Raw genomic sequence first — 12,431 nt, 5'->3', positions numbered from 1 at the left:
AGGAAGCAGATTTAATAAATTTGTCTTTGCAACAAGCAGTTGTGAAAGTACCTAAACATCCCAGTTAAGTTGCTTGTCTGTTGTGTGTAAACAGCAATAAATCACTGGGTTTCGCTGCCCTATGCTTGAGCGATTCATCAGTCAGGTTTAAGTGGCTTACAAACCTAAAACAATGTGCCTGTGAAAATTGTCAGGTATTAAAATTGAACTGAAAATCTGTTTTTAAAAAGCAACAAATGCTCAAACAAAATGGTTGATTATTATTTACACTTGTACATCTTATGTTTCCTTTTCTGTTGGTGTTGTACCTGCACGTACAGGAACCTGTAGGTGCAAGGCAACGCTGAGCAATGACTGCTTATCCAGGTTTGCTGGATAAGCTATCAAGCTATAAAGCTCAGATCCTTTTGCTATAGAGGGAGTGTTTTGGTCAAACAATGAAAACACAGAAAAAAACAGGATTCCTACCCGTTTTCCAGTTCAAAACTCCACGCAATTCTTAAAATTTGCCCACAAATTGTATCGAATTCTGAACATTTAGCTAGTTGGATGCTGTAATCTGCATGTTACATAAAAGCATGACACAACACAATGCTGAACATGGTGAAAAAGAAGTAAAGGGTTATTTCACTACTTTTATACTACCTTTATAATAACAGAAGCAGTTTTGTGGTAGTTCCTGAAATCTTTCTGCACATCCTGAGTAGTCACACATACTGTAGATTACCTGACGCGTATGCCTCAGAGGTATGAGGCATATAAACTTGTTGAATGACTCACATCGATTAAACAGGTGGTTTCCTCTGTTTAGACCAGAAATGAGACCAGAATCTTTGGTCCTCTGTTTCTGTCTGCAAAGCTGTTATACAGATGTGAGAAAGTCTTGTGTTTGTGCTGCGTTTCTTGGTCAAGACCACATGATTCTGGTCTGCACTGGCAGAGAATCTCTGGTCTTTGCCGCAGCAAAACAATCCCCCCGAAAAACAACATATTTTCTGTTTCATTGACAATGAAATTATATGTGCTAGCCATTTGTGCTCTTAGAAACAATTCAGCTGACAAAAGAACATTCATGATCAGCTCCAGGCTGCACAGTAACGTGGTTGCTAGCACTTTTGCTTTTCAGCAAGGAAATCCTGGTTTTAAACCTTGGGCTGGGGTCTCTCTGCATGGACTCTGCAGGTTCTCCGATGGTGAGAAAACATGCTTGTTAAGTTAACTGGTCTCTCTAAGTTTCTCTCATGAGTGAGTGTGTGTCCATGGGTCAGTCTTGTATCTCTCCACATTGCCCTATGAGGCCTGTCCATCACAGAGGAACACAGAGCAAAGTGTGTCCTGCCTCTCGCCTGTTGCTAATCGTGTATAGATAGGGAGGTGTGCACAGTGGATGTCTTTTCAAAAACAAATATATATAAAAATGTCCTCTTTCCTGCAACTTTTCAGTAATAACAGATGCCCTTTATAGAGAGCTAAATCCTATCTATTCTCAGCAAGCAGCTACTTGCTTGCTGAGAAACACCAACCACCTGAGGAATGGTTAAAAAGCAACTAAATATAAGTGACAATACTATGTTAAATGAGTTAAAGTAATTACACTGCTACAGCATTTTAAATGGAGCAACATGTGACTTTAACCAGTCACATTAAAGTTAACAATGCTTATAGGCTTCACTGTTTAAAACAAACTAGAGAGGTCTAACTGTTTCTCCTAATTTAATATTCAAACTACATAAATAGTTTTGTTTCTGCAACCTCAAGATGATCAGTGCCACAACTTGGCCACCTATGACAAAAACTCTGCTTAAACTTCTTCACAAAACACGTATCATGACACAAAGTGTTTTCTCTGTATTGAGAAAGTATTTAAAAGTCTTTAAAGACTTCCTTTAAATCTCGACTAAAACTCCACCTGTTTAGGATTGTATTTGAAACGTAATCAATTACAAATTTAATGATGGAACCTGACTTAATGTCATGTTTTGATTGTTGATTTTTTGTTGCATTGTTTTTCTGTGTTTGATATGATGTAAAGCACTTTGAAATGCCTTGCTGCTGAAATGTGCTATACAAATACAATTTTATTTGATTTTGATTTGATTCTCTATCTCCTGACTTTTGACCCCATTTGAGAGGTTTTAAGAGGTCAAATCATTTATCAGTAACATTACCCGTGAAGTTGGAGAGACATTTTGTGTGTGTGGGCGTGTGTGTGTGTGTGTGTGTGTGTGTGTGTGTGTGTGTGTGTGTGTGTGTGTGTGAGTAGATCCATTTCAGATGAGGAATATCATTAATGTTGCATGTTGTCAGAAGAGGAGCAGGGAGGTTTCTGCCCATCGGCCTCTGGCAGATCGCTTACCTTGGAAGCTTTTCTTTCCTCTGATGGGAGTTGTTGTTTGTGGAAAGCAGAGTTTGTTCTCCAACCCTTTTTGGTCACAAGGAGAAACACACATCTCCACCCTTTCCTCTGTAAAACTGACCTTACATTAAAAGGCCATCAATAATTATAGCGAGCGATTCGTTACACCATCATATTTAAAGTAGAAAAGCGATTATATTACAATTTATTTGATTTATTTCATGGAAACTGAGATTTAATTTTGAAATCAATATACCCTTTCTTCCAGAAGAATCTGTTAAAGTTGTCTTACACATAAAAATCTGAAAAGTACGGTTTGCCTTTGTCTTCCTTTACTCTGAAACTGCAGAATCTATGAATCTGTCTATGAATTTGTCTTCAGAAGTCACCTAATTCGTAAATAGTGTCCAGTAACCCAGGAAAAACCTGACGTGCACATGGTCATCCATGAAAAGGAGCCGAGCTATCCATGTTACTAGAGGAAGTTGCAGGACACCAAAACTCAAGGCCTGGATTTGAATAATAAAGTATTAACTCAGAGATCCTGAATAAAAATGTGCATCATTCTTTTTCATATTTTGACTTAAAGAAAGGAAAACAATTGAAAACTGGGCATAATTTTCCTTCCTTCCATTTCACAAATGTGGGAAACTTTGTGTTGGTCTATTTCATAAATTAGATAAAACCTGCTGGAGTTTACGGTTGTAAGTTCAATGGATACCTTTTTACTTTTTTGAGGCATTCGTGATAATCTTTTCTTCATATGGACACATGTAACTTCATGAGAGAGAAACTGCACTACCTGTTGCTTCTCAACATTCTCTGAAATAATTCCTAATTTTTTGAGGCGCCGAATATTACATCTGTTCCTCTGACAGATTGAGACTGAACCAATGTTTGAGCATCTACCAAGGAGAAAAACATTTCCTGTGGCTTTTCCATGTCACGTCCTGGAGAACAATAACTCTCTGCCACTGTGAACGCTCGACAAACAAGCCTCATTTGTCTCAGACGTGAACCACACTGCTTCTCCCCTCACTCCGGTAGCAGCTGGGTGTGATTGTTTGCTGAGTGGTCATTCATAGGCATGCACGTGTGTGCATGTGTGAAATAAGACTCCAGCAGAGAGGACTGGCCAGGTAACCTCATGCCCAGGCAGAGACAGACGGCTTTTGTGGCCACTTCCCCACCCCAGCCCTCTTTGACCCCTGCTGGTATCAATTGGGCCACAGGTCTGTTGACAATCAGGCCGTTTCATCGAAGGACCAAAGCTTCCTGGGATTGGGTGGGGGGTCCGGCAGTTCTGGCTCAGTAACTGATTACTGCTGGTGAAAATCAGACCTGTGGAGTCAGAAGTATTATGAGCAGAACCTGATCTAATGACAGAGTTTTTTACGAAAGCATTCATAAACCTTGGACTCTTTCACATTTTGTTCAGTGGAGGGAGATTTTCTCGTCACAATAAAATCCTGAAAAGTGTGACGTACATTTGTATTCAGCTCCTTTGCACAGCACTTCAGAATCACCTGCTGCTGCAAATATAGCTGCAGCATTTACCAGCTTTGCACATTTGGTAGAATTGGGTTTCTGCTCATTTTTGAAAAATAGCTTAAACTCAGTCAGATTGCCACAAAATTTTAATTTGATTCAAGTCTGGGAGATGATGGACCTTTCTTACATATGAATATACTTAAACTGTCTTATTGTAGGTCTGGCTGCATGACTAAGATCATTGTCTTGGTTTAGGGTGAACCTAAATCCCGGTCTCAGGTCTTTTGCAGCCTCCAGCTCATTCTGGGGTATTCCACTGTAATCTGAGGAAGATTAATGTAATCTGAGGCAAGAAGGGATGTTTAGTGCTTCCGCTGACTCTTGGTCAGCCTGGAGGTCTCCTCATAGGTGGGCACGCCTAAAAATACCTCCAAACAGAGGGACCCTTTTCTTTAAAAACAAACAAACAAAAACAGCTGTGCACAATTGTGCTCCGTTTCAGATATTTATTCAATAAAATAAATATCACAACTCCTTGATTAAAATAGAATATAAGTATGAAATGTGATGCAGTCCACATTCCTTAGAAGAAACTATTAAATATTTTTAAAGAAATTTTTTTTTCATACATTATTATTATTATTATTATTATTATTATTATTATAGACCTACCCAATAAATTAGAATAGTATTGAAATGCAAATTATTTCAGGAACTTTATCCCCAAGTGAACCACATTATAGAAATTAAAATGATGTTTGAAAGCCTTTATTTCTGTTAATAATATTGACTTCTTGTTTACAGCTAATAAAAAAAGATTAGAATATTGCTTCAGAGTAATAAAAGACATTTTCAATACAGAAATATGGGTCTGATAAATTTAATACCCATTTTTAGAGGCTGTTATTTTCACATGATACTTTTAGTCTGACAAACACAACTCATTTATTTAATATATTTATTTTTTTATTGGATAAGGACAAGTGTAGCAATTATTAATAAAAATGACTAATTTGCATTGCTTGTCCCTAGAAATTCCTTTAATTAAATAATTTTTAAAATCTGAACATATATTCTAATTTATTGAATATGTCTGTATATGCGGTGTTGTTAGGCTGCAGTGTACAGTGAGTATTTCATGCAGCGCCTACACTGTACACAAACACACTATGTTCTGTTTTTAACTGTCATGCTACCATGGACTCTGAGCAATATCAAAATCGGCCGCTGCTCACGCACACCCAACATAAACCCACTGGGACTGCGCAGTAAAACCCGTTTGTTTGCTCTTTGTGTTGTTCCTGAACGGTTCCACCTCTGTTGTTGGCTTTGCCGTAAAATGTGGGCAAAATAAAACCTGAGATTACGATTTCTAGAGTTAAATCATCACAGTTTAACTGGCACAGAGGTTCAAAACGTTTAAAAACTGCCCCGTTGTCTGCATTGTGAAGCAAAGGATTGAATTTCCTCTGCGATAAATTTAGGCCATTCAGATGACAAATGACCCAGCTTCCGCGCCTCACATCCTCTGAGATAAACCAACCTTTTCTCACCCTTTCCTCCTCCCTGAGTTTACTCAGGAATCTCTGTGACCAAAGTCAAACAAACAAGTCAACCGCCCCTCTTACGTGCTGTTTGATTTTCTAGGTAATTGATACATAAGAGGCTCCATTGAAGCCGCACTGCTTGTGTTCCTCAGCTTACCTGCATGGGCCCCTGAAGCAGTGGAGCAGAGGAGAGGGGGGCCCCTGTTCGGCTGGAGCCGAAGGAGCTCGGCTTGCTCGAGAGCGGCTGGGCAAAAGTAGAGGAGCTGTTGAGGAAACGATCCGGCTCTGAAAAAGCTTTTCACTGGGAATACTAGGTTACACTGTGTGAACGTTCCACGTATGGACTTCTTTTTTTCTTTTCAGTGTGTCTCTGGGGAGCTCATGAACGCTTCACCTCTGTGGATGAGCACTTGTTCACTCACAAGTGTCGCTACCTGTGATGGGACATGATGGACAGGTGGAACCACACTGCAACTTTAAACCAAAAAACCCCGATTCCCCGTTTCACCACCTAACAAAGTTACACAAAGCCAAGCATTCACCTGAGCTTCACATCTACATTTACAGTCGGTGGAAAAGCAGACACTCCTTAAACACTACTGTATGCTGCCCTGAAGGGAAGTATGTCACTCCGTAGCATAATTACACACTGGAAGGATTGTTGATACCCGCTCGCAGCCTGCAAAAACAAACATTTCCATTGTAAAACGGCTCAGAAGGGTGCAACCAAGTAAAAACTAACAAGAGTAACGGCAACTTTAGGACAACAAAGTGTGTGCGGTAAAGCTAAGGAACATTAGCAGTGAAAGCTGCAGGTGTTCAGAGACGTACGACTGAAAACTCAAACCCAACAAATCAATCTATAGATGTGGTATTTAGCTCATGATGTCTTTTTTGGCTGAATAAACTGCCGGGTTTTTCTGTTTTCTCTGCTGAGTCCGAAGATGAGTCGGTTTCTGGCATCAGACTCCCTGACAGATGTCTGCATGCAAACACCGACATCTACTGTGTGTCAGATACCAGCTGAATTAATATCAGCATGTCACACAAGGTCATGTGCAAAAGATTTGGCTTTAACAAACTTGAATATCAGAATTTATTTATTTATTTATTTATCTATACTCAGGATTTACTTTTCCAACTATTTCCAACTATAGTTTAAGAATCAACAGAACAGATTTCTTTACTTTTTCTGCTGACTTTGTATCTCAAAGTCTCACTAAAAATAAACCCAACGTTCTTTTGACTCTGGACTTAAATGTCATGTTTTGTGGTTGTGGAAGAGCCAAAAATGATGGAGTTTAATGAATCAAATGAAACAAACAGGCTGACAGGAAATGCAGAACATTGGGAGGACGAGTTGGAGAATAAAAGAACTCAAACTAGAGGTTGGAATCCTGAGGAGAGTGGCAGGACGAACAGGTGAGCGGAACTAACATGAAGAACATCTGTGGAGGAGCATGAACGGCATAGGGAGCCTGGATAAAAATGAAAAATGGATAAAAATGAAAAATGTGCTTGTAAAAAGTTCAAACATTACAATGGAAAGAACTGAAGTTGATTGAACCAAACCACAACAAAGTGACCAGATTTAGTGTTGTATATACTTTGAAAACATTACATGTTGTTAAAGTCACATTGTCCTGATGTGAGGTTTTATTATTGGAAAAATAGAAATAAATCAAACACTTCCTAAATTTCACATCCTGGCCAACACAGGCATCCTCCAGCTTTTCGTCCAGCATGTCTTCCTGTGCATGCCAGGAAACCCCCCGAAACATTTCCTGAATGTCCGGCATCACCTTGAAGGAGGGGCCGCAGTGGAAGTCCGCTCTTCCTGACAGCCCGATTCCCCGTTTATGTTTTAGTCTGGGTATGTGGTACTTCATATATCCTCCCCTGGCTGAAGAACTGTATGTATTTTGGACTCTTTTAACGAAGCTCATATGCTGAGAATGTCTTTGATGTCGCATTGGCAGGAAGACTTACAGGCCCTGTTCCTTCACTTCAAAGCTGCAGTTTGGTTTGGCTCTGCCAGGAAGTTAATTTGGTGACAGGTGACACATCACAGAGCGAAGTGAAGCCTTGATGATGGTGGAGTCATCAGTCTGCTGACGTGTCTGATTCCAATTTAGGATGGAAATTCGAGGCCAATAAGTGAAACATAAAAGGTGGAGGAAAAAGATTTGCAACGGTGAGCGTTCTTTAAAGAAATGAAGTAAGCAGCAAGAGATTGTCAAGCTGCAGAGAGTCTAATGTGTCTTAAAAGTACAGATAGGTTTGTTCCCCCCTGCACTAATTTTCACCACAGAAAGCCTTCTGTTTTATGAACGACCGCCTGAGGAACGGAGCACCATGAGCCTGTTCCATTAGTGTTCAGCCTTTTCACTTTCAAACAAAGACTTTAATGTTTCCATTTATGTACTAAATGTCAGATGAGGTTCCAAAGTATTAGCTATCATTTGAAATGCATTACACGGGATCTGCTGAGTCACAGAACGGTAACGTCCCAGCATTTACTCTGAGCCGTATCCTTTGAATTTTGTTTTATCATGTTGCTGGCAGATTTTTGCTTAGCATCAAACACTTGTTACATTCTTATATTGTTAGTAAAATCAAATTAAAATAGAACCAGCGTAAACTGTACAGACAAAAAGTAAAAAAAAAAAAAAAAATCTATATTTTGCATGCGTATCTGGTAACTGGAGCATTTAAATGAGTTGCATTTGTTTTTCATTTACTTTTTACTCACCAACTAGAAATTATTCTAGATGGTGAGTTAAATGATAATAATGAAATTTAATTGACTTTTCTTTGTCATGTCAATAATAAGGATGGATATCAAGGATGAATGGATAAAAATGATGACAACAATAATAGTGATTTCTTATTTTAGGAGGCTCTTAATGCATGTATAATCTTGCTATTCCTGTAATATGTCCGTCTGTTGTGCGTTTAATCGTTTTGTTGACACGATTAACCCAGTAATCCAATGATTACTTTCAGCAAAGAAACATCTGAAACTTTATCCTGCCTTCACTTTGATTCGCTGCGAGTCTTGAAACCATAAATTCAAAGAGAAGCTCGTCTTACTGTTTATAGTCCTTTCATTTGAGTCATAAATCAAGGCGGTGACGTTAGTCTCCAAAAATGCCTCATCTTGAATCCTAATGTCCCCCTCACTATATGTAAACTATCATGTCTGCTCACTGTTGCTTTTTCAAAGAAGGGGACTGTTATGGCGGGGGACGTCAGTGTGTGAACACAGTCCGAGGCACCTGTGAGGGTGTGCACATGGTTGGATGTACCTTCAGTTCAAAATCTCCACTCATCCTGCATTGGAAAGACAAAGTTACATCAGCCCTTTGCTTTCACACAATGTCAAAGTACAGATGGAGACACGCTGGTTGTGTTCTTCAGCATGTCAGCAGGGTCTTTGTGTATATTTATGGTTTATGAATATCCATCAGTTACCACCTTCTAAAGCACATCACTATTTGAGTAGTCTGTATAATTCAGTTTTCTTCTCTAAACAGAGCCCCTACTCTCTGAAAAACCTTTCCTGCCCTCTTCTGTGTGTAAGGCTTATTAAAACAACACACTTCAATTACAGTCCCGTCTCAAGGTAATTATGTTTTATGACAAAACCACTATCATTATGTTTGTCTGGCCGCCTGCTGATCCTATGAAGAGAGACGCTCCTGTAGGTTCCACTTAAGATGAGCGTTGATTTGTGCTCTGAAGCACCCAGGCATGCACACGCAGCTTGTTTAAATGTCTCCGTGAGACAAAAAGGGGACTCTGAAGAAGACCTGCTTTGATCACCGCAGCGACCAGCGACGGCAGAGCGCTGAAATAATGAAATTGTAATAACAGAGCACCTTGACTGATCCAGAAACGTGTTCATTCAGGCATGAAGATTGAGAGACATTCTTGAAGGGGAAAAAAGGTCCTAACAACCCCCCCCCCAAAAAAAACAAAGAGGAGATTCAATTAGGAAATTAGGATCACAAACTTTAATGCCTGTGTTTTCCCTGACAGTTTCTATGAGTAATACTTTTGCACAGTGGAAAGTATTTTAATTTATACATTGAGTTTTGACAACCCAAAACAAAAAAAGCGTGGCCATAAATCTTGTGAAGGAGGCAGTAAACATGTGGAAGAAGAAGGAGCAGTGGTCGGAAAATGTAACGCACTGCATGAAGAGAAACACTAAATAAACTATCTTTATGGTAATACAGGGAGGTGGCAGCATTGTGCTGTGGGGAAGCGTTTCCTTAGCAGGAGAGGGAAGCTGGTAACAGTGGAAAGATGGAGCTAAATACAAGGTAACGGTTATCATTCCATACTATATTCATGTGTTAGAATGGTGCAGTCAATGATTTATTAATCTTTACTGATGCTTCACCTCCAAACTGGAGAAATTCAACTATTTTGCAAGAAAAAAGTCAGGTAAAAATTTCAGCCTCTAGATTTCCAAAGCTATTCAAGTCATACAATTAAGATACACTGAATATGGAAAAGTGAAAGTTACCTTTGTAAGGTGCTGTAACTTAAAGCAGTGTGAGCCATAAGCACTGTTTCACCTTCCCACAACTTTAAATCTGTTGAACACATTGTATCCTGTTTGTTTAATCAGGAGGGTGAGGATACTGAGGAAATCCCCCAGAACAGACTTGCTAGTGACCTTTGACATCCAGCATGTGATGCAGAAGTGACCATTTTTTCTTTCGCTGTTAAGACTTTAGGTGTAACCCAAGCAAGAATGTGACACTCCTTCCAACATGCATGCAAACCTGATGCATGCAAAAGAGAGCGTTTGCATCGATGCAGAACTCATTACTCATGCATATAGGCAGACATGCAAGAATTGCATTTAGTATTTGGAACGATCCGGGTCATATTTAATCTTGGCTCTGGGTCCGGGGGAGAGCCTTGTGGGGTCGTTCTGGTCCTGCGAGTCAGCCTCCTATAGCAGGACCAGATGTTTCAGTTTGTAATGTGCAGACGGGAACCTAAAGCTAAGGGCTGTGGCTCACTGAAATTATCATATGGAAAATATACACGGTGATCACGCCGAGGTCGTTGGAACTTCAGGGACATCTGATACCACTTTGAAACCGGTCCAGTGCACAGCCAGAGGAAGACATATGTATGTTAATTAAAAATCAGGGGTTTAGGGTGCAGAATTTCACATCATTATTGTATCTCGTTGAACTTTGCTTCATGATAATCAGTCCTGCAGGCAGACTAAACATTTGAAAAAAAAAAAGGACTTCACATTTTGAATGCGGTTAAGACCCTATTGTCTATCCTCAAGTTAAACAAAGAGCCTGCCAGGATTTTTATCAGGAGGAAGCTCGCAGCGTCAAACAATGACAGCATTTCTCCAGACTTCCACATAATGCAAACAGTTTCCACATTGTTTGGTGTGACTATTCCCTAAGCATGCTTTCTGTATTGAGAATTCACCTTATTTCTAGCAAAAGCACTGTTAGACAGCAACAACTGTCTACCATATGAAGAGGATCTTTTACTGAAAATAAACGTTACTTACTGCCAGCACCTTTAACTGAAATATTTACAGAGTAAGTGAAAAAAAATGTTCAGAATATCTGTTGAACGGCGACTGCAATTTCTTTGTTTTGATGTGGAAAGAAGAAAACCAACACTCTTCAGTCAATAAACGTAAATGGTGGAAGAAGAATAAGAACCGAACTGGGGTAGAAAACCTTTGGGTTTTCTGGAACAATGTTCAGCCTGGACGGCAGCAGAAAGATGTAGTTTTCTAAAATTAATTTAAAGACCCAAACAAAAACTCTGGCGTTAACTATGTGCAAATATTTCCTGATATATATTTTTTGGATAATTTACTGCTGTCTTGGTCAGATCTCTCTTGCAAAAAGAGATCTCTGTGGGACAAACTAGACCGAATAAAAGATTTCTGTTTGTTTCTGGTATCAGCCTTCTCTTCCTTATCATTTTGCTCAGTGACTTGTGGGTTTCATATTTACACCACATGGAAATAGAGGCACTGTTAAGCAATTAAAAATGTATTGACAGAACTCAGCTTAATTAAAAATGCTTCAGATTTATTAGAATTGTTAAGGGTGCTAATAATTATTTTACTAGCAAATTGTTCAAAACAACTTCTAAACATGGGATTTCCCCCCCAGTGAATAAACATACTCAAATTAAAATTCTACTTTATTCCACAATTTTAAGAGTAAGTTCATGCTACTGCATTAAAGAAGGCTTTTTTATTTCAAGGCCTTTTTACAAGTTTTCCCAGAACTGCTAGTAAATGTGGTTGGCCCATTATATTAGTTGTTTGTTTTGCACAAGAATTAAATAGTAGATGTCTGAATGTTGTAGTTCAGTGAATATTTTTTACTGATATCAGTGAGTGATCAGCTTTCCAGCTTAAACTTTCTCCAGTGCACTAAATAATAAACTGCTGCAAAGGCACATTCAGTGATCACTACTCATATCTTAGTAAATCAATCAATGTTTTGACCAAAATGAAGAGAAAAAGTTAGACTTTAAATCACCTGAAAGAAACAGGCAATGAAGAGATGCCAGCTAACATCCAGACATGTTCTTTACAGAGTACTGCTCTGTGGATTTTGTACAGTAGTTTGAAAAAGTACTGCAGAAATAGTAAAATGCAAAACTTTGAAGGACCATTGAAAAGGATGGAGATTTGTTGCTCAAAACTAAGTTGGCAAACCTAGAAATCTGGGTCTTTGGAATGAAAACATAAATATATAGGTGGTTTAAAACTTTTGCAAAGTGCTTCATCCATTCATTTTAGTAGACCTACTTAACATTTACAGGCTAATGGATAAATTACACATCACAGGACAAACTCAAACTTACGCCTAAGGGTTGGTTCAAATGTCCCAATTAAACTAGCATGTACGTTTTTCAGTGGTTAAAGGAAGCTGGACAAAATCCACACATATATGAGAAGAACACTCAAACTCTAGACAGGAAAGACCAAGGCTTAGTTCTGAATCCAGAACCTTCTATGTGCT

This window comes from Xiphophorus couchianus, chromosome 22, assembly GCF_001444195.1.
Source record: "Xiphophorus couchianus chromosome 22, X_couchianus-1.0, whole genome shotgun sequence".
In the NCBI taxonomy this organism is placed as follows: Eukaryota; Metazoa; Chordata; class Actinopteri; order Cyprinodontiformes; family Poeciliidae; genus Xiphophorus; species Xiphophorus couchianus.
The sequence above is the reverse complement of the archived record's forward strand: the minus strand, read 5'-3'. Positions refer to the sequence as shown.